Source organism: Puma concolor, chromosome B1, assembly GCF_028749965.1.
Source record: "Puma concolor isolate L17-30 chromosome B1, mPumCon1.1.hap2, whole genome shotgun sequence".
NCBI classification, from domain to species: Eukaryota; Metazoa; Chordata; class Mammalia; order Carnivora; family Felidae; genus Puma; species Puma concolor.
This window is the reverse complement of record NC_141670.1, coordinates 101,057,447-101,080,222: the sequence shown is the minus strand read 5'-3', so window position 1 is coordinate 101,080,222 and position 22,776 is coordinate 101,057,447. Positions and strand designations below refer to the sequence as shown.

The 22,776-nt window shown below is 36.9% G+C and overlaps 1 long non-coding RNA gene across 1 annotated transcript in view; it reads right to left on the bottom strand.

Moving 5' to 3' along the window:
* Positions 1 to 22,776, bottom strand: part of LOC147581774 (uncharacterized) — an 83,050-nt gene that overhangs the window by 29,034 nt on the left and 31,240 nt on the right. Inside the window, exon 2 of the long non-coding RNA XR_015250237.1 lies at positions 7,357 to 7,448. This is a non-coding gene — a long non-coding RNA (uncharacterized LOC147581774). The remainder of the gene's footprint in view (positions 1 to 7,356; positions 7,449 to 22,776) is intronic.

Genomic DNA, 22,776 nt, shown 5'->3' with positions numbered 1-22,776 from the left:
GGTAACATAATACCAATAAAAGGTCCTGGAAGAAAAATGGCCCTTATGAGTGAGGTGGTATTATACATGATGTGTGCTGAGCAAATGGGATTATTCCAGAATGGCTGCAGTCCCTTGGTTTCATGAATAATCCTTTAAAAGCAAAGAGATAAACCCCTGAGGTTAAGTTACAGCCTGATGAAATACGTGAAATGACCAAAGTTGGAATTCAGACATTGTTGTACTTCAGAGATACGGAACTACTACCATTTCTTACACTTGTCCAGAATAATGTCGTATTATTCTGCCCTCTCTCCATAAACTGGAGCTTATTAGGCTAAGCAACTTTCTGTCTAAGTTCTACAGGCATAACACGGTGGCTGCCACCAGATAAAAGGGGTGCTGAATATGTTTTCATGCACCACTGGCCACAGCCTTAATTTTTCATCACTGCTATTTCTTTCCTACCTACCCAGTACCTTTTTTTAAAATAACAAAACACAGATGTTAACATTTAAACATTTCCTCGTATTACTTATATATCATAAAATGACAATACTGAGAACAAATGTTGAAGAAGTCAGAAATTTTAATACACTTGAATTCTTACTAGCCATTGCAAATTCAAATCTTATTCTAACTCATTCAAGGCATTTTCCTAAATGCAAAGTCATTGGAAGACACACTATGGACTCCCAGTACTTTGGTGTTTTGGAACAACCTTGATAAAAATAGCCCTCACAGAAAGTTGACTCTGAACTTACTTGAGAGGTTTTTAAGCACTGCTCACAGCTGATCAGAGACAAGACATTAAGTTGCCTCCTTAGGACTTCTGATTAGCTATTAGCTCACCTGGCTGGGATTTCCAGATTTTTACAGCTTTTTGCCCCATGTGGCCCGAGGTAGAAAAGAAATATCCACCTCAGTATATAAATATTTTCAGGAGGCATCAGTGCCCAGATTTACCCAAACCTCTCAGAGACTTTCTTCCTGGTAAAGTGTTTATTTCCTGTTTCTTCTAATTTCTCTACTTTTCTAAGAGATTCTGTCCTTTAAAATGACCAACTGGCATAAAAAGCTAATGTATACTAAAATTTTTTTATAAGCTATTCAAGCCTTTTCTTTTTATAAGTATTTCTTCCTAGAAGCTTCTAGCACCAACTTACTTCTTAAAGAGAACTTAGATTTTTATCATAGCTTTTATTTTAAAAAATGAACAGCATACTCAAGTTTTGAATAGTTTATAGAAGTTCCCTCTCTTAACTAAAGAGCCCGTTGTCTAAACAAAAACTCAAATATCAAGATTTTCTTGATAACCAGAAAAACCATATTGCTGCAAACTGTTTAAGTTCTACTGATAATGGAACTCATTCAAGCAAAATAAAATGAATATTCTTACAGATATCTGTTATGAAAATAGGTTTCTTTTGTCTTTCCTGGTAAGCATGTATTGTTTTGAACGTTAGTGGTAAGAAAAACTAAGCTACATATATGGATATAATTTTCTTTGATGTAAATTTCTCTTCTGTTACTTTCCTCACCTCCCATTTGCAATTATGTGTTGCTTTATGAAGCACCTGTGACACTGTTAACGTTATGTCTTCAAATAAATACGGTCATTTACTCTAGTTCTGCTCCAATAGCTTGAAAAGTTCCCATTAAACATCCAGGTATCTTCCTAATTAAAACAAATGCTAAACTCGTAAAGGCCCATTGGAAAATTCCTCTGATGTTTGACACAGTCGGCAAATCAGCAACGAAGGCTTCTGTTTAAGCTTCCCTAAACTACAAAGGCATTTCTTCAACTGTGAGCCAGCTATCTAGCCGGTGTAACTTTTCCAAAGAATTTCAGAAGTAACCCTTAGCTTCTTGGGTTGGAAAAATATCTCTTATTTATACAAAGAATCAAAAGCTTTAAATGAAACCTTATCTTAGGAAACTATCCCTGGAAGCTTACTGCACAACATTTTGTTATACAAAAACCCAGTTTCAAAGCAAATGCATCCATAGTTGAAAAAAAAAAATCTTAGTGTGGATAGTGAAAATGGTCTAGCCTGAACTCTTAAAAGGGCGGCATCTCAACTGGTTATTTTTTAATTGACTCAAATAGCTATGACTGGGGTGCCTGGGTGGCTCCGTCGGTTAAGCGTCTGACTTCGGCTCAGGTCATGATCTTGAGGTCTGTGAGTTTAAGCCCTGCATGGGGCTCTGTGCTGACAGCATGGAGCCTGGAGCCTGCTTGAGATTCTGTGTCTCCCTCTCTCTCTGCCCCTCCTCTGCTCATGCTCTGTCTCTTTCTGTCTCTTAAAAATAAATAAAAGTCAAAAAAAATAAAAAAAAAAATAGCTATGACCTTGGCATAATTCCGGTTAACGGAGCCAGGCAATTGCTTTTGAATTACCTCGCCACTTAAGGTAATCACGAATAATGCCAGACATGTGTTTCTTTTCAGGATGTTAAAGATTCCAGATTCAAAAATATGTGAAAAGAGGCATGGGATGTATCTGCTTTGGAGCTGTCTTTGCAGGCCAGCCCACAGTTTAATATTTCTGCTCTGGCAGTTAGAGCCAAGGTTCGTGTACCCTCCCTGTCTCACCGTCCTAAGTGTCTTCACATGCCAGTCCAGCCTCTATACACCCATAGAAGTATCTTCTGAACATGTAAACATGGGTAGAAGATCTTCAAATTTTCTCAAATTTTTTTTATAGAAAAAAGTTCAAAATCCCTAGCACGATGTCCAAATCCTGATCTGGTTTGGCTTTTTCTTGACTAGGTTTCTTCTCTGAACGTGCTGTCCTTCTCTTGGTGCCCCAGCACCCCACCCAGCCTTAACACACCCTGAGCTCTCCAGACACTGCCTTGTAACTCAAGCTGATCTCATTGTCTAAATGGCCTTTCAATCCATAGATACCCTTCAGGTATCTGTTCTTATAACACCTTCCCCAAAGACACCTTCTCAAATATTCCTACACGCAAAATATCTTTCCTTCTTCTACTTCATATAGCATGTATAAATGTCATGTGCACTTACAAAATCTATCACATGATGCCTTATGTTGTTTAAGTATGTTTCTGTCTTCTCCACTACATCATAATCTGGAGCACAGAGAGCTCTCTGTATCTTAGCCATATCTATAGAATCTTTTATGACTTCTTCCCGTTGCTTCCCCATCCAATGACTAGAAAGGGGGTTTGCATATAGACTTTTTAAAATATTTGCTATTTAGTTGAAGTATTGCATAGCTGCTTGTGATGGTAGTTTTCTATTTATAAATAAAAAATTAGTTTACTTGAATACGTGAGGCATGTTTTGACTCCTATAAAAGAATGAAAAATATGCTTAACAAACTTTTCTACTTTCATTTGATTCCCTATAGAGAAGTTTCTTTTCTTTCTTTCTTTCTTTTTTTTTTTTTGGAAGTTTCTATCCAAATATAGAAGAACTGATTGTTGGGAATGCAACTGTGGCAATGTACTTAAATGCTATTTCTCTTCAATTTCTATTTATTTCAAAATAACAAAGTAATTGTAACAAAAATATGTACACACACAATACCAAAATACAGATATATAAAAAGGAGTTTCTTCATCAGTTCGGGCTTCTATAACAAAGTAATATAGACTGAGTGACATTTATTCCTTACATATCTAGAGTTTGGAACTCTCAGATGAGGGTGCCAGCATGGTCCATTTCTGGTGAGAGCCTTCTCAAGGTTGCAGACTGCTGACTTTTCTTTGTATCCTCACATGGCAGAGAGCAGAAGGGAGAAGCAAGTTTTCTCATGACTCTTGTAAAGGGCACTAACCCCATTCATGAGGGCTTTATTGTGACCTCATCTCACCCTAATTACCTCCCAAAGGTCCCACAATAGGGTATAGCATTCCACCATGTGAATTTTGGGGGGATACAAACATTCCATCCATAACAGAGGAAAAAGTGAAAATTATGTCTTCTCCCACTTTTGTCCACCATTTCTCCTTCCTAGAGGCGACCTTACCAGTTTCTTTTTTTTTTTTTTAATTTTTTTTTTCAACGTTTATTTATTTTTGGGATAGAGAGAGACAGAGCATGAACGGGGGAGGGGCAGAGAGAGAGGGAGACACAGAATCCGAAACAGGCTCCAGGCTCCGAGCCATCAGCCCAGAGCCCGATGCGGGGCTCGAACTCACGGACCGCGAGATCGTGACCTGGCTGAAGTCGGACGCTTAACCGACTGCGCCACCCAGGCGCCCCAGTTTCTTATATAGATTCCCTCCGCCCACCCCGCCCTGTCTGTCTCTATTGATCATGGTGTTTTGTTTCAAGGTTAGAATGTTTGCTTGATTTGGAAGAAGTGCCGGTTTCCATTAGTTCATGTAACTACCAGTAAATTCCTAAAATCCTTCAAATAACTATCTGCAAAACAAGTTCTCAGAGTGATTCTCTACATCTTAGTCTTCGCCATCTATGCTTGCACATGTAAAGTTACAGGATATTTGCGCTTTTGCACAAAAATTATCTTTCGAATATCTACAATTTATCCAACACAGCACTATATCAGACAATCTCATTTGTTATATCCATTAATCCTCACAACAAAGATATAAATTTTGCCTCTCATCCACAGGCACAGATGCAGATTGAGGTTTAAGATTCTAGGGCTGGCCGGTAACCAGAATGCAATTCAGCACAGGTTTATCAGACTCCAAATTCAAGTAGAATCTCCAATCATGGGACTGTATGACTCCATTATTTGGCTGTATCGCTTTATAATTACTTTCTTTCTTCCTTCCTTTAGCAGTCAGTATCAAGTTATGTCATTTATATGTGTTTCATGTTGCTACAGGATTATTATAAAAATAACTCTTTTAAATAATAAAATTATAAAATGATCCAAGAAGTGGTCCTAAGTAGTTTGGGGGGGGGGCGGGAACCCTAAAAGTCATTTTTAATACCCTACTCCTTAATTTCAAAGTTTCTAGAGACAAATTAAAAAGTCTACTGGAAATTGATCTGCTGCAAATTCATCCTAAGAATTTCAGGGTTGTAGGCTTGTCACAAGAGTAGCATGATAGCCGATTCCTTGTGAATAACAAAACTTGATGAAGTAATGAACATGATCTGAAAATAAAGACTACAGTGCAATGCAGTCAAGCTTTTTATTTGCCTGAGTAATTGTCCTACGGTCCTTTTGAGCTTGTCTCCATCCCTTCCATTTTTTCTGTTATTATATTGAGATATACTTCACATTGTTTCCCTGATTTGAAACATAACAGCCATTAACTGAAGCACACACTTAATATTGATGTCTTTCTTTTGTCTCTCTTTTTAAATATGAGGTTATAATTAAACAATTAAATGTTGATTTAACAAATTATTCTAGAGACTAAAAACAAGATAGTATACTAGAAAACATACTAAGTTCAGTCTCATTTTGAGACATGGATTAAGGCTTTCTTTTTTTCTTTCTTTAATCTGCTTATTTGTTCGTTGAATAGACTAAATCTACTTAGAATGACAACAGAATAAGTCACTATTGTGTATTATTATTACTGTCATTATTATTTTGCACCTTGGTCTCTTTGTAGAGAGCATTAAGCCAGCTGAGAAATCTCCAAGGTCATTTCAAGGACTGATATTCCACTCTGTTGCTTTCCTTGAGAACTTGTGACTTTCGACGCTGTACAGCCCAAGACTGCTGGAAAGAGAGGGTTTTGTGACAGGAGCACCTGGAGCTCCCTAGAGGGTAATCTTTTTGGCTTTACTGCTTCCTTGACTTCTTAAATTGTGGTGGTGACTGAGTCCTCCGCGCTGCCTGGGCTTTAATTAAAATAAGACCTTTGATACCAGAGGAAATGAAGTACTGAGAGTTCTGGCATGGAAAGCATTTCACATTTCCTTTGGACATTTGGGAGTTGGAGTGCCATGTTGCTTCTAGGGATTTGATGACACCATCCATTTAAATTTTTTTTTAATATCTGTTTAATTTATTTTTGAGAGAGAGAGAGTGTGTGTGCACAAGTGGGGGAGGGGCAGAGAGAGAGGAAGACACAGAATCCGAAGCAGGCTCCAGGCTCTGAACTGTCAGCACAGAACCCGACTAGGGGCTCAAACTCACAGACTGTGAGATCATGACCTGAGCCAAAGTTGAACACTTAACCGACTGAGCTATCCATCGGTGCCCCGGTGATACCATCCATTTTAAACCGTATCCTTCTCCCTACTTCATAGCACAGGGTACAGTTTATGATCTTATTGTCTTACATGCAAGATAACAATGAATACCAATATTAGCTCTGCTTTTTTATAGCACTTATATAAAGTGTTTTAAATATTTAAATTCAGATACAATGGAGGGATTCCTATAATCACCGTATCTGGTTAATAATCAACTCAAAAACGCTGATGGCAAAATATATAAAACGAACTACTATTAGTTTATTCTTCTGCATAGTTTGCACAAAAGCTGTTAATTAGGAGAGGAAACAAGACATGAATTTAAAAAACTAAAAAGATATTTGATCTTCATGGTTCTTTAAGCTGGCAAAACAGGTCATCCAGGTATATGCTTATTCAGGAAGAGTTAGAATGTCCATGGGAGAAATCACTTCCTTGAGAATAAGGTTGATTTGCAACACCTTAAATTCTAACCCTGCAACTTTGCTACAGGTATGGGATCATTCTTCATGTATTTTATACGATCTTTTATCCATAGTCTGAATGTTCTGCCAAGCATTGATTCATTATCATTAAACTGATAAATGGTCTTCAAGATTCCCCACAATCATTCTGTGATGAATCATTCCCCACAATCATTCAACCCTGCTGAAATAGCCCTTTCCAGAATGGATAGCTATGAAAGGGATTGGAATGCCAGTCAAATTTTAAGATTTAATCAAAAGGGAGTTACATACATTTATGGCTGTAAATTCTGTTTGCCAAAGACAATTTATTTTTACCTTTTCCTTTGGATTTCGTAGTTGTTTTTGCTGAAAGATACATATATTAAAGCAGTACAAACATAATGGAAATATGCTTTAAATTTAATAATTTACTGTTCTTCATGGAGTTACCAGGACATACATAAGTTAGAAAGCTGTGTTTGTTTGTTTTTTCTGTTATGTTTCACTGTGTTTTCTCCAGTGCAGTTTGATTTTTATCAGTAGGGTGTTGACATCATTTCCTTTATAAGTGGCCATTGTTTAACACTGGTCAAGAAGGACAGGAAAGGGGCAATATATTTATTTATATAAAAGGCTCTAATCAGGAAAATGTTTTCTTGGGTACTTCATTTCCTCATTGTCAAAAGTGAGGTTCTTATAAAAAAATAGTGATGGTATTTTATATCTAACACAAAAGCATGGTAGTTTGTTTTTGTTCATGAAGCTTTTACTTACCTCTACATCACTTTTGATAGACAGTTTTTATTTTAGATATTACTTTTTATCCTCTCATAAATTCCAGAAAGAGATTTTGACATTAGGATCCCCTGAAATTAAAAAAAAAAAGAAAAGAAAAGCAAAAATCAAATACATTAATGCTCAGCAAAGATTGAGTTGTCTTCTATAATTTAACAGTCTCTTCTTAGTGCAAATCCAGCTAAAATGGAAAGGATTAAACTCTGAGTTGATCAAAAGATTGGAGGAGGCTTGGGGTTTCAGTTCAACTTAGAGGCTGAATTAGAAAGCAGGGAGAATGGAATATTAATGAGAAAGTATATGATTCCCCGAAGTATGCTTTAATCCCCTTTTCTTCTTCTGGCCATAGTTTCTTTTTCAAAAGTAGAGTTCAGAAAATAAGGGCAAAATATGATCTTTTAGATCAAGCTAAAAATATTTCTTCTCCATATCTTTAATGATAGTGCACTATGAGACACTTCTTTGCACATTAGTGAATCTACAGCTAATTTTTTCACTCAATAATATGTATTTATTGATACTTACTATGTCTTAAGTCACTTAACTGAATGCTTTGCATCAGTCATTTTTTCCTCACAGAAAGAGGTTGGTTCAGTTATCGACTATCACAGGGTAAGGAACACTGAGGCCTGCCTAAGATCATGGAGCTGGTAAATCACAGAGCAGGGATTTAAACCCAGTTAGCCTGACCAGAGCCTACACTCTTAAAACTGTTATGATGATTGCCTAAGGTGAGATGCTATTCACTACGCATATTGTTCTCAATGGACATTGTTTTAAATATATTTAAAAGAAATTGATATATAAATATATATATCCTCAAAATATTAGGGGTGCCTGGGTGGCTCAGTTGGTTCAGTGTCCAACTTCAGCTCAGGTCATGATCTCGCGGTTTGTGAGTTTGAGCCCTGCGTCGGGTTCTGCGCTGACAGCTCAGATCCTAGAGCCTGCTTAGGATTCTGTCTCCCTCTCCCTCTGCCCCTCCCCCACTCACTATCTCTCTCAAGAGTAAATAAACATTAAAAATTTTTTTAAAAATAACAAAATATTTATCACCAGGATTTCAGGGCTAAGTCTTAGAGACATAGAGATGAATCATCTAGAGATTTGTCTCTCGTCCATCTTAGAATCTGGTGATGGAGGAAACCACTTTATATACTTACTTAGTGGACAGTATAGTTATAAAAACAATAACTGTGGGCTCATTTAAGATAATAAATTGTAGTAAGTTTAAAAATAATTATTTAGGGTGCCTGGGTGGCTCAGTCAGTTGAGCATCTGACTTCGGCTCAGGTCATGATCTCGCGTTCCGTGAGTTCGAGCCCTGCGTCGGACTCTGTGTTGACAGCTCAGAGCCCGGAGCCTGCTTCAGATTCTGTGTCTCCCTCTCTCTCTTCCCCTCCCCCTACTCATGCTCTGTCTCTCTCTGTCTGTCAAAAATAAATAAACATTTAAATTTTTTTAATAATTGTTAAATAACTTACATGTGGCTAATATAAAAATCTTATTTTTTATTCAATAACATATATATCTATATGATTGCATAACAATAGATTGTTCATATTGTTCCATAAAGAAAGTGTGCCATTTCGTCAAGCAAACTATAATATCTGACTGACAGGTGCATAATAGTTTTAATCCCCATAGCATCCTAATGAACTTTCCCTTTAGCTCATAGTCTCTATGATACTACAGGTGGGACAAGGTATCTTTATTATGTGAAAAGCATTGTAATGGAATGGGAAAAAAAAAAAAACACAAACAAACAAACAAATAAACATAATATTGAGGGTCAGCAGGTAGTCTTCCTATACCACATCTGACTTTATTTTTCATTTTTTTTGTTGTTGTTGTTTTGTGTGTTTATTTATTTTTTATTTTTTAAAATTTACATCCGAATTAGTTAGCATACAATGAAACAATGATTTCGGGAGTAGATTCCTCAGTGCCCCTTATCCATTTAGCCCATCCCCTCTCCCACAACCCCTCCAGTAACCCTCAGTTTGTTCTCCACATTTATGAGTCTCTTCTGTTTTGTCCCTCTCTCTGTTTTTATATTATTTTTGTTTCCCTTCCCTTATGTTCATCTGTCTTGTCTCTTGAAGTCCTCATATGGGTGAAGTCATATGATTTTTGTTTTTCTCTGACTGACTAATTTCACTTAGCATAATACCCTCCAGTTCCATCTGCGTAGTTGCAAATGGCAAGATTTCATTCTTTCTGATTGCCGAGTAATACTCCATTGTATAGATATACCACATCTTCTTTATCCATGCACTAGTAGGCACTTATCCACAGGATACAGGTGTGCTGTTTCGAAGGGACACATGCACCCCCATGTTTATAGCAGCACTATCAACAATAGCCGGAGTATGGAAAGAACCCACATCTGACTTTATAAGTACTGGGACTTTAGGCTGTGTCCTCATCTGTCAAAATATAGATACATGTCTCCTATCTCATGGATTGGGTAGTTTTAAGGATTAAATGAAATGTAGGTAAAGCATCTTACAGTTTAAATAGCTAAAACGATGTCTATCATAACATGGGCTCTTAATGAACACGAGTCTCTGTTGCTAAACCTCAGATCTTTCCGTTTCATGACAACATGAAGAGTACAGTTGTTACTGTCATGGTGGAAATGTGTCTGGTGGGGAATACAGAGTCAGAGTAAAGCAGACTAGGTTCAAGTCTTTCTCTGGTTTGTGTTCTTTCCTTCCATGTGCCTGGAGGAGAGGCTGTCCTCCACCCTCCTGCCTGTCCTGTCTTCCTACTGGAATTTCATGATGGACAAATGGCTATTCGGTGGGCCCTTCCTAGCTTCCAGGGCACATGGGCACAGATTCTATTTGGGCATTTCCTGTGCTGATATGGTGCTTATAGGGAGAGCATTTCAGAAGATTAAAATTAAACACACACACACACACACACACACACACACACCAGAGAAACCCTGAGCTGTGTTCCTCAGCAATCATTCTTTCTCCTTATCTATGACAACTGAAATGTTCTTTAGAGGTTTTAAAGTCCTACTTCTCAAGAGAATACAAACCCAGAATGAGAAAATGGCTTGCTTAGAATTTGGTATGTGACTCACATGTCCACTTCCAAACCATTATTCTTCCCAGGCAATAGAATATCGTAAGTGTCTGTGTAACCAACTGCATAGAGCTAAGCAGACCTGTGGCCCAATATCTGTACTGATTTACCTTCGGGAAATGTCAATCTAATGAGTTTGAACAATCATATATATCTTTACTGTGGGTTTTTCTTTGGGAGAAATATGAAGGATTTAGAGGGCACTTAATTCAGCCTGACTTCTTGAAATTCATCTGGGGACATTTCTTCCATCTCCAAAGTTTAATTTCTTACCAGCCAAGATTGTACCCAACCTCTGTGCACAATTTCCATGCACACTGTCTTCCATGCCTTTCCATCTACTCCTCACACACAACTGTCCCATCTTGTCTAATGGGAAAGGTCATCCTTCTCTGCCTCTGATTCTTCTTTAGCAAGGCATATCTCCGCTAAAATTAGGGGAGTGATGCCCTCCATCATCTTGTTATGTTGATTTATATTTATGATTATGACACATGTCACCTTTATTTTACAATCTTCTAAATATTAAAATGAAAGATCAGACTTGTCAGATAACTATTTTCTCAGGCAATGGTCAGGAAAATGTATGCTGTTCCAAGGAAACTGCCTAATAACCTGGAGCCACTAACACCTCCCTCTGAATCATTGTTGACAAAGAAATAAAACATAGGGGGACTGTAGAGTGAGGGCTTCTAGGGAACATGGGGTTGGGAGTCAGTGTGGCTTATTGCATTTTCTCTATTTTTTTATTGTGTTTTTGTATGTGTGTTTTCTTTACTAGATTGGGGGCCAGATTGTTTTGTTCCCCAGGGCTAGTATTTTACCTCGAAAAGACTGGCCACTCAATAAGTGTTCAGGAAAGAATGGATGAACAAATGAAAATATCTATGAAAACTATTTTTTGTTTTTTGGTAGGCACTGAGAACAGGGGAGAGCAAAGGGAGAAAGAATTGCCCAAATCCACAGCTTCTAGCCCAAGATGGTGGCAGAAGTCTGACTTGAGCTGTATTAAAGATATCCCTCCCTCCTGCTTTAAACATCCATGCAAGGCCTGCAGCCCCAGAAGCCATCTTGGTTGCTGTCTGGGAACACAGAGGCGGCTTCCCGTATGGTCTCTTGCTGGAGTCCATGGGGGCTAACAGACCCCATCTGCCTGGAGCAGTGCTCTAATCCCTTCGCTGGGCGCTCCGCTGTGAGGACACCACTCCACAGTGCCAGGTTGAGAGCCTTCACGCTCTCTGTTCTCAGCTGCTCCTTTCCTGCAGAACCTGCCAAGTTCCCATCGTCTCTCCTCTGAATAGATAGCTAGTCTACCAGGCCAGCGAAATTTTTAGATTTTGCACTTTTAGGTTTTGACCGTTAGAGTCAAGAATAGCATAAATCTGAGTCCCCTACAGCTGACCTCCCCCTCCTCCACCTCCACTTCCACCATCACCTGACACAGGGCCTTTCTTTACATTGAGAGCCTCCAGTTGTCCAAAGGGAGATAAATTAGCAGCTCTCCCAGACAGCAGTTCAATAAGGTGAGAGCATATTGATGACATGGGCTGTGGCTGCAGCACCGAGCTTAGAAAGCCAGTTTTGAAATTGCGAAGGTGCTTTAATAGCATAAATAAACACTATAAACATTTTAAAAATTCCATCTCCCTTATCTGATTGAGACTGATCCAGGTTATCTCAGCAGCTAAATGGAAGTGCATTTTAAATGAAACAGGAGGCAAACCTAAATACTTTAAGCACAAGAACAGAATTGGCGGTGGGGGGGGGGGAACCTCTAGTGCCTTATCTCATTTACATAGTCCCTATAAAAAATGGTGTTATTCTTAAAGAAAAATTTTCACTGACAGAGTGGCCTGTTGATAGTTCTATGGATTTTAATAATTCACATACCAAATGTTAGCTTTAAAAATTCCATGAGATAAATTTGATTTTAAAGTTAAGTATTATTTGAGTCAAGATAAATTGATAAAAAATTGCAAAATGACTCATTGCTCTCAAAATTGCTTTTCACTGATATAAAAATAAAAGTGAGATTGAACATGGATGAACTAATTTGAATTTATAACATTTTACTCCCAAAGGGGCATTCTCCTTTTTTAGATAAAGGGCTGACAGCTGCACATTTACATTGTGATATGCACTCATGTGATTTCAAACATTTCTCACCTAGATGTTTAGCAGACATACCTGACCAATGGGAATTCCCAAGAAACAGATTTTCCGTTTCTTATTTTTTTCTTAGTCCAAAGTTAACAATGCTGCATTTTATACAAAGGCAGTGGCTCAATGAATTAGCAATTACCTACATCCAAAGAAAACTGCCATTGAATAATTATATGCATCACACAGTCATTATTGAAGAGATAGAATCCAAAAGCCAAAAATTATTTTAAACATTTTAGAACAGATCTTTATTTTTTTAAGTTATTTATTTATTTGTGTGTCTGAGAGAGAAAGCATAAGCAGGGGAACGGCAGAGAGAGAGAGGGAGGGAGACATAGAATTCAAAGCAGGCTTCAGGCTCCAAGCTGTCCGCACAGAGCCAATGCAAGGTTTGAACTCACGAACCATGAGATCATGACCTAAGCCAAAGCCAGAGGTTCGACTGACTGAGCCACCCAGGTGCCCCTAAAAGCCAATAATTTTTAACACTAGCATATTTGTGCCCTAATATGGACTGGCTTATAATCACCTGCTATGATTCATAATCATTTAGATAGCATCTCGCATTCCTAATAAATCATCAAATGTACAGCATAAGGAATAAGGTAAAAGCCAATTAAAAATAGAATTAATAAAAACCAAAAGTATTTTTAAATGTTAGTTCAAAGAAATTGTGATCATTTTATGTTTTTCTGACCCTTACTGGTCATTTATAGGAGCAACTTGGTGCCATACTCAGTGAACATGAATAAAAAGAAAGACACTTGATGTGCATGCAGTGTTGATCACTGCATAATTTTAGAGAACTGCTAGTCTCTGAAATATAAGTATAATAGGATAATGAGTGTTACAGTCTTGAATAAAATTCACAGAAGTGGTGTCAAGATATTAAATTGTCTACAGATTCTTGCATTGTGGAAAGCACTCCAAAATGCTAAATGACATCCAAGAAATGTGTATATAACTGGAGTTATCCACCCACAAGTCTAAAATTCTTTTAATCAGTGTCATAATTCTTTTATTTGATGAGAGATCTCTTTTCACATTCACTCTTATCTCTTCACATCTTTTCATCTCTATATGTTATGATTTCTTGTAAGACAGTTTTTTCAACCCGTATCCCTGTTGTATTGTGCTAAATCCAATAACTCTATACCATCCTGCTCTGTGACATTGAATGATGTAGTTCCTATCTGGACTAATGTTTCTTTAGGCCACTGCCACCCCCCAAATCATCAAATAGCAGTTCTCTGGCTTTTCAGTAATATTATTATTCATAGCAATATTCTCACAAATGTTTTCATTCCTTCTCCATTAAGCATTTGCCAATTGTCCGATATGTAAAGGCATAATATTGGTATTATCATAGAAGGAGTAAGTTATTTAATCAGATACATGCAAATTTAAAAGATAAGCTACCGCTGTTTAAATATTCTTAGTGATTAAACAACATGTTGTGTTGAGGTGCATCTGGGATTATTATAATTGGCCCAACTTTCTTAGTGGACCACTTGGTCTTATGTTTTAAAAGCACTAAAATGTGTGCTATCCTAATGAACAAACCCCATCTCTAGGAATATTTTCTTTTTTTTTTTCCTTTTTTTTTTTCCCTAGGGATATTTTCTAAAGCAGTATTAACAGGCATGCAAATATTTATTTATAAGATTTTCATTACAGTTTTATTAAAAATGCACAAAAATGGCTGTATATGTAAATTGTTTCATTCAAGTAATAAAGTGATATGATGAGTTTAAGATAACAATCTGAAAATATATCTATTACTAGTAAGGAAGGGTGTTTGTGTTTTATTTTGAGTTAAGCTACTGGTCAATTATAAACAACTTGTATAACAATTGTTATATGTATTTGGGGGAGAAGTCTAAAATATATACACCAAAAATAGTTTACAATGGTTTTCGCTAAACAATGAATTATAGACGATCCCATTTTTTCATTTCCATTTAACAGTATTTTCTGATTATCTATAGTAACTATGGATGGCACAAGTTTTCAAAACTTCCTAAGATAAAAATTCGCTTACAAAGTGAGAATTTATTATCGGAATATTTATTCTACTATGTACTCATCAAAGATAATAAGCAAAAATACTTCATTCCCTAGCTAAGCTTGAAATAAACTCTGTAAATATACAGGATGTTGTGTAACAACCACATCACCTCACTTCTAACAATCATCCTTAAATTCCCCTCTTCCAGGTAGTCTGTGTGAAACTATTTATAGGGATTTCCATTTATAATCAGACAAGGAGGCAACAAAGTAGATCAAGTCCAAGGAATTATGACTGATTAGAAGGGATCAGCACAGGAAAGAGAACACATATTTTGGGGGGCCCCTGAAGAAACCTTTAAAGTCTGCCATCAGTGCTACAGTGACTCTCTGACACAATTTAGTAGGAGAAGAGTCATCGTCACTATGGGATATGATGAAGAAAAACAGTCCAATCATCTTAGAAATAAGAGTCCCTGGTTGATTAGTCCAAATCCATCATCTTCATTAGTAAAATGAAAGTACTCATTCTGCATGTTGTCAGCAAGACAAGTGCTTTATTCTTTAATTATTGTTCCTACTGTTCCATACTCTGAGTGGAGACCCATGATGGACATTTTCTCATGATAAGACATGTTTTTTCCCAAACAGAATACATGGAAAACTGATATGTAAATGCTGAGTTTCTACGTCATGGTACTCCTTGTTCAAGGTCATGTCCTGTGGATTGTAATCTGTATACTTAGTTTATTCATCTGAAAATGAATAACTTCTACCAGAAGCAGAACGGTTTTATCTACCACTTTATACCTAGCATTAGCTTACAAAGAAGACATTCAGTTAATACTTACTGAATGAATGAATGACTCAAGAATGAAGAATGATGAGCACATGATTTAAACAATTCCAATTGAATGTGAAGTGTTTATACGTGAATAGTCATGAAGAACTATTGAGTTATAAAGCCCCAAAGAGACTCAATTCTACATAAACATTTAATTCATGATGAATATGACATAAGAAAATGACAAAAAATACTAAAATCATTTTCTAAAGGTTGTTGAGTTAACCCAAAAGCAATTAGATAAAGCAATTTGACCCACATTATACACCATGCAACAAAATTCCATATGATCTAAAGTGCCACAGAAAAAAAGACAATTAAGTATTCATCAACTGTCTGAAGGAAGGGCTAATGAAAATGTAAGCTGATAAATACCTAAGTTTCCTAAGCAAAGAAACACTAGAAGAAATGCTAAAGTAAATAATCTTTAGCTATATAGAAATTTTAATCTATTATAAGATTTTTAAATAGTAAAAATATCTAGAAAAGTATTTACAAAAAACATGAAAAAAGTTTGCATTTTTAAATATAAGTTTATTGTAAAGTTGGAAAAAAGTACTCCAATGCCTAGGTAAAAAAAAAAAAAAAAAAACAAAACATGATTAGTCACTCCCCTCAGGAGAAAATGCATTTAGTAAACCAACATATTGAAAAGCCTGCACTTTCAATAATAATAAATTGAAATAAATAAATTCTATTTATAAGCAATAAATAGAATTAGAAAAAAAGTGGCGTAGTACCATTTTTCACCTATTAAATTGACCATTAATAGCTGTACTATCTAGGGGAGCCTGGGTAGCTCAGTCGGTTAAGCCTCTGACTGGCTCAGGTCATGATCTTGTGGTTTGTGAGTTTGAGCTCTGCACTGGGCTTTATGCTGACAGCTCAGAATCTGGAGCCTGCTTTGGATTCTGTGTCTCCCTCTCTCTCTCTGCCCTCCCCTGTTCATGCTCTGTTTCTCTCTCTCTCAAAAATAAATAAACATAAAAAAAAAAAAAACCTGTACCATCTAATGTTCTTCAAGAGCATGATAACAATGATAAAGTAAGTCATACTTAGCTGATAGCAAAGTAAATTAGCACTATCATTTTGACAAATAATTTGTCAATATGTTTTAAGTACGATACTATAATAATGCTTGCATTTTTTGTTCTAATATTCCGATTTTGTAAGATTCATCCATTTGAAAGTAACACGTAAGAAACAACTCTCGGGTGAAGACATTGCATTTTATTTGTAGAAGCAAAAACAGTCAAAAAATGTCCAAAAATAGGGAACAAGTTGAATAATTGGGGACACCCATTCAAAAGAGTATGAAGGGGCAGTGGGAATGGATATGAAAAACATTACAGATAAAAAAGCATAGCATTGCATGCATAATATGATTGCAACTATATAAAATATATGCACCTGGGACAGGTGGCATGAAAATATTTTCATATGAGAAGAGGAGAAGCTATCTCATGTCTTGCTTCTTCCATCCTGTTGTCGGGAATATTTATGAGTTCCAGAGGCTTCCTGAAGGGAAGGGGAGCACTTGAGGGACAGCCGTGCCTGGAGCTTGAATGAGATCTGAGGTCCCAAAGACCTAATGGAGCTGCCACTCTCGCCATGTGCCGCTTACGTTGGACAACATATCTAGGCTTTTATTTATTTAGGTCTCAGCTGCCTGGGTTTTTCTGTTTCTGTTTGTTTGTTTTTCTGTAATCATCTGAACCCAATCCTAACCAATATGTAATAAAAAATAATCTAGGATTGATTCTATATGTAGCATAAATAAGAATTTGAAGTTTTAATTTTTAAACTGAATAGTAATATCTTTATTTAGAACATAGTCCTATGTCCTACATCCTTGAATATCACACACAATTTTTAAAATGCCCTAAACATGTTATTTATCAAGGTATTTACTAAAATAAAAGTAGTACACTGCAATATTTTACCATTATTAATAATCATTCAATTCAAAAGTTTTGGGGGAAAATGTTTTGAAAGTAGTTAAACTGGCCCGATTCATGTTTTTTTCTTGTGTTTCCAGTTCATTTCCCACCCTCACAATGACAATTGTCCTCTATTTTCAGTTTTCTCCCTTTTGTTTCAGGACCATCATGTTCCTCTCACGGGAACTAGCTAACTCCGTTTAGTTTTGGCAGTCACAAAATATGTTCCCAGGAAAAATGGCCCATGTATACTCTGAAGTGTACAGAATTCCCAGCTCAGAATAATGCTACACGCTAACAAGCAGATGCATACAGCTGGCTTTTCAGAAGACTTGGCAAAGTTCACTCTTTGTTCAGCTTTCTTACGATTAATCCTTACAGGACTTTTCGGAATATTTTACACCGACCTTATTTGATACAAGAACATTTCAATTGAAAAAAACAATTAAATACATATACAAAAATTAAGTTTTGACTTGGCCCACCGAAACCGTAGTATCACTATTTATAGAATTAAATATTGCACATTCTACATATAACAAATTAAGTATAATGAGTCATTAAAAATATCAAAAATGCTTATTAAAATAAGTGCTAAGTTGATGGCATAAAAAACAAAAAGTAGATTCTATTTTTGGCCAGCAAGCTAAAAAATATGAACATGAGGAAAAGCAAACTTTGCAAAGTTTCCATTTGACTATACACAAAAAGAATAGCGTGTAGTTTTAATTATTACTTTGCACCAATTCTGGGCTACATGGTCAAAACAAACTAGCTTCTCCTTAAGGATTTGTGATCTAATTGGTCACAGCTCAAAGAGACAGAAAGAAGGAGAGAAGGAAAGAAGGGACAGAGGGAGGAAAAGAGAAAACAGACACAATGCTATGTTCAAGTTATGTTTTGGTTAATTTCTCTAGCAAACATATATAAATGTCCAGCAAATTCTAAAGACAAGAATATTATGTATACATATACACCCATACATATGTGTATACATATACATATGTTATGTACATATGTGTGTTATGTATATATAATTTTATAAGCTAAAAAAATTACCTTGAAAGAACCATAAATGTATCCCTCACCACTTTTACATTATTTATGAACAATTAAAAAATGAGTTTCAGTATTAAAAATCATCATGAAGTATTTATTTTTTATTGGGGAATTTTATCAAAATTGTATTTAAGTGCGTGAGTCAATTGATTCTGAACAGTTTTTTTGTGATACAATTCTCAGTGAGAAATTATTCACTAAAAAGATTGATTATTCCATAGTTATTATTTATATAAAGCCAGTAGTATGGCAAATTTTTTTTCAAAACTACGATGAGAAATACAGTTTAAAAAAAGTAATAAGTATGATAGTAAATATGAGTTAAAGTTCATAGGTTCAGCTCAAACGGCATTTCCCCTAAAAAGCCTATCTTAATAGTCTGACCTGTTCCTCTGAACAAATATGGCAGTTGGTCTGTGCCTCTGCTGTCACCTGAATCTTCTAGCTCACCTTGTAATTATTTGTGTAATCTTACATAGGTTTTTGCCCCCATCTCTTAAACAGTCTCTTCTTCCAGTCTTGTTCTTCTTTAATCTAGTGACTGTCAAACATGAGGCGTGCAAGTTCAAGTTCAGGTGGAACTGCCTGAAAGGCTTGTGAAACCATGTATTGGTGAGTCCCCATCTCCACAGTTTTTGATTCAGTAGCTTTGGGGTGGAGTCTGAAAATGTGCATTTTTAACAAGTTTCCAGGGGATACTCATTCCGCTCGTCCTGAGACTATTTGGAGAACCACTGGTCTTTTCTCAACAAGGAGACGGAGAAAGTTTTAAAAACAAACACCCAAGCATGTTTAAAAAACTCTAACATCTTAACCAGTCTGTACTACAAGGTGCTTCCATTCATTCATACCACACATCTCTACTGAAGCCTATTTCTTACCAGTCCCCTTCTTCACACTGCTGAGACTGTCTTACTAAACTTCGTTGAGATTCTCAAATGCGATAAGCTTTCTTCTCTTCAGGACCTTTATGTTTCTTCCTCCTAGAATACTCCTTTCTTCTTCTGCCTGGCTAACTCATACTCATGTTTCAGGTACCAGATAATTCTTTCGAGAAGCCTGTCTCCCTAGAAGGTGGTGCTTGTATGTATTTGCTGAATACTCTTCCTGTTTCAGTCTAGCAATAATACAATAGCTCCTCACTCATTCAGGAAGTCTATGATGGACAAAGACTGCATTTATTTTGTTCTCTACTATCTCGCACAGGACTTATGTTCCAGCTGCTCATTAAAAAAATTGTGGAATGAGTGAAAACGTAATAAATGAATGTCCTGACTAACCTATCATACTGTAAGTTTATGGGATAAAGAATTTGGTGACTGAATCTTTATCTTCTTCATAGCATCCACAATAGTGCCTTACACCTGGTAAGCACTAGAGAGTGATTATTTGACTAAAGGAAGAGATAAATGGATATAGGGATGGGTGGAAAAAATGTTAGTGGGTGGAGGGAAAGGAGAAGCATGGGAACAAAACACACAGTCCAACACCAGAGAGTAGGTAGTATTGGAAAAAGCTGAGTAGAGGGGCGCCTGGGTGGCGCAGTCGGTTAAGCGTCCGACTTCAGCCAGGTCACGATCTCGTGCTCCGTGAGTTCGAGCCCTGCGTCGGGCTCTGGGCTGATGGCTCAGAGCCTGGAGCCTGTTTCTGATTCTGTGTCTCCCTCTCTCTCTGCCCCTCCCCCGTTCATGCTCTGTCTCTCTCTGTCCCAAAAATAAATAAACGTTGAAAAAAAAAATTTTTTTTTTTTAAATTTTTTTTTTTTTAAATTTTTTTTTTTTAAATTTTTTTTTTTTTAATTTTTTTTTTTAATTTTTTTTTTTTTAATTTTTTTTTTTTTTTCAACGTTTATTTATTTTGGGGACAGAGAGAGACAGAGCATGAACGGGGGAGGGGCAGAGAGAGAGGGAGACACAGAATCGGAAACAGGCTCCAGGCTCTGAGCCATCAGCCCAGAGCCCGACGCGGGGCTCGAACTCCCGGACCGCGAGATCGTGACCTGGCTGAAGTCGGACGCTTAACCGACTGCGCCACCCAGGCGCCCCGAAAAAAAAAAAAAAATTTAAAAAAAAAAAAGAAAAAAAAAGAAAAAGCTGAGTAGAAATCCTCTTATATTTACTGAAACAAACAAAGCAAACAAACTCTCTGACATGGATTCACTGATGCAAGCCTATAAAAGGAAAGCGATGGCAAATATCTGTCATAGAGAATTGAAAAATAATTTTTGTAATGTTTGTTTGTGTTGAGAGAGAGAGGCGCGGAGGGGCAGAGAGAGGGAGACAGAATTCCAAGCAGGCTCCACACTGTCAGTGCAGAGCGTGACATGGGGTTCTAACCCACGAATCATGAGATCATGACCTAAGCAGAAATCAAGGGTAGGACACTTAACCGATTGAGCCACGCAGGTGCCCCGAAAGGTAGATTTCTGAGGGAGTATTCCATCATCTGAAAGTTCAGGATTACAAAACGTTATATCTTACCGGAAAAGTACTCCTGGAAGATGGATAAAGAGAGATGTTCCCAACAGAAACCCATCCATATTAATAGAGGAAATGGCAATATCGCATTACATTTATGTAAGTCAAGAGCCATAACACAAGGATATTCAGACATTGACTTCAGCTGTGGCTGCCATCTGGTAGGTCACAGTGTGGGAAAAACAGAGCTGTGACACAGGGGAATAAATCATGAGCCTGGGAACTGGAAAATCAGAATTCTGTTCTTGATTTTAGCTGCTGAATTGCTGTAAGAACTTGAACATGCTGAATGCTTTAGTTTCCTCATCTATGAAGTGGGGCTAATAAAATCTTCAGTAACACAATGCAGGGATGAACGAGTATCTGTGAATACTAAAAGCCCTCTGGACATTTTACTATTTTGAGGCAACCTCAGACACTGTTTTTTTCCCCCCGGTCTCAGTTTTTCCTGTATTGAAGTACATCCAAATTTCCTGTAATTTTGCAGTTTTGTGGAGCCTGTGTTTTATATAAGACTGCATTTCCCAAGCTGCTGAGTACAGTGATTATTCTTGCCTTCAGTAAGAAATTCTGCAGATAACAGAAATAATTGGAATTGAGCAGCTGCTAGCTTTCCCATTTTTTAAACAATTATGAATGGTTTCATTTTGTGTATTATTTGCTGCTCTTACATTCTCTCTTCTCGCAGCCTAGAGCCAAAGACTTTCTGTTATAAGCCTATAGAGATTAAGAATATAATTAAGAAGCAGCAGAACTGTATTTGGCACAACCTCCAGCAAAGATAGCAAGAAAAAAAAATACCATTTAGCAACTTAAACCAGCAACCATCCCCAAAAATGCAGAACTAAAGTCGAGGGAAAGGAAACCCAGAGAAAAACATTTGATACACATGAAAGACTTTCCAGCTCTCGGGGGAAACTCAGCAACAGAAACAAGCAAATACAGCCTATAGCAGGGAAGGTACACGTAGGCTTTTCCATACACCTTTAGCAACTATAGGATTGTCTTTGGCTTCGCTGCTATTTACTTTGGGTGAGTCGTGCAGAGCGTTTGCTTTCTACCAGACAGAACTTTTTCAATGGTAGTTTTTTGCTCATGTGATTCCCTCAGCCTGAAATGCCATTTCTTTCCATTGCCTTTCCCCAGTTTCTTCCGAACCTCACTGGAGATGTCTCAAGCCCTTCCCAGGTAGAAATATCTGTTCTAACTATTCATGTCTATAAGAGAACAAAAATCTCATTATCAAAATTAACTTATTTTATGTCTCTAGATTTACAAGAGCTTCTTTTGAATAGGGATCTTCTCCTTCATGTCTGCACTGTCTGTTCTTTGTCCCATGCCCGTCACATAGCAGATACTTTATAAATGTGGTGTGGCCTCTAGGCTTCTGGATAGGAAGATCGTTTTTAAGAAGTGAAAACTGTATGACTCAGGGTCATCTGACAACATAAGTGCCACCATCTTTACCTGACTTAAGACTAAGCACATTTCCATTTTATCAGGAACATCATCTGTGTTTATGGAAGCTTACTTACTGCCTTCTTCAGAATTCATTAGTAGCTGTTCTTTCCTCATATTACTACAAAGTCAAAGCAATAAAAGCATCTTACATCACAGACTTGGCATTAGATTAGCTCAGTGAGAGCATTTTCCATATAAAGATGAATGAAGAAAAATACAGAGCAGTTACTAATTAAATGGAAAGAATTTTTTTTTTTCTGATTCAGAGCCAATTGATGATTTTCATTGAGGAGATGTTCCAGCATCTTCTTCCACATAGTGCCCTAATTTTTATGAAACTAAGAATGTA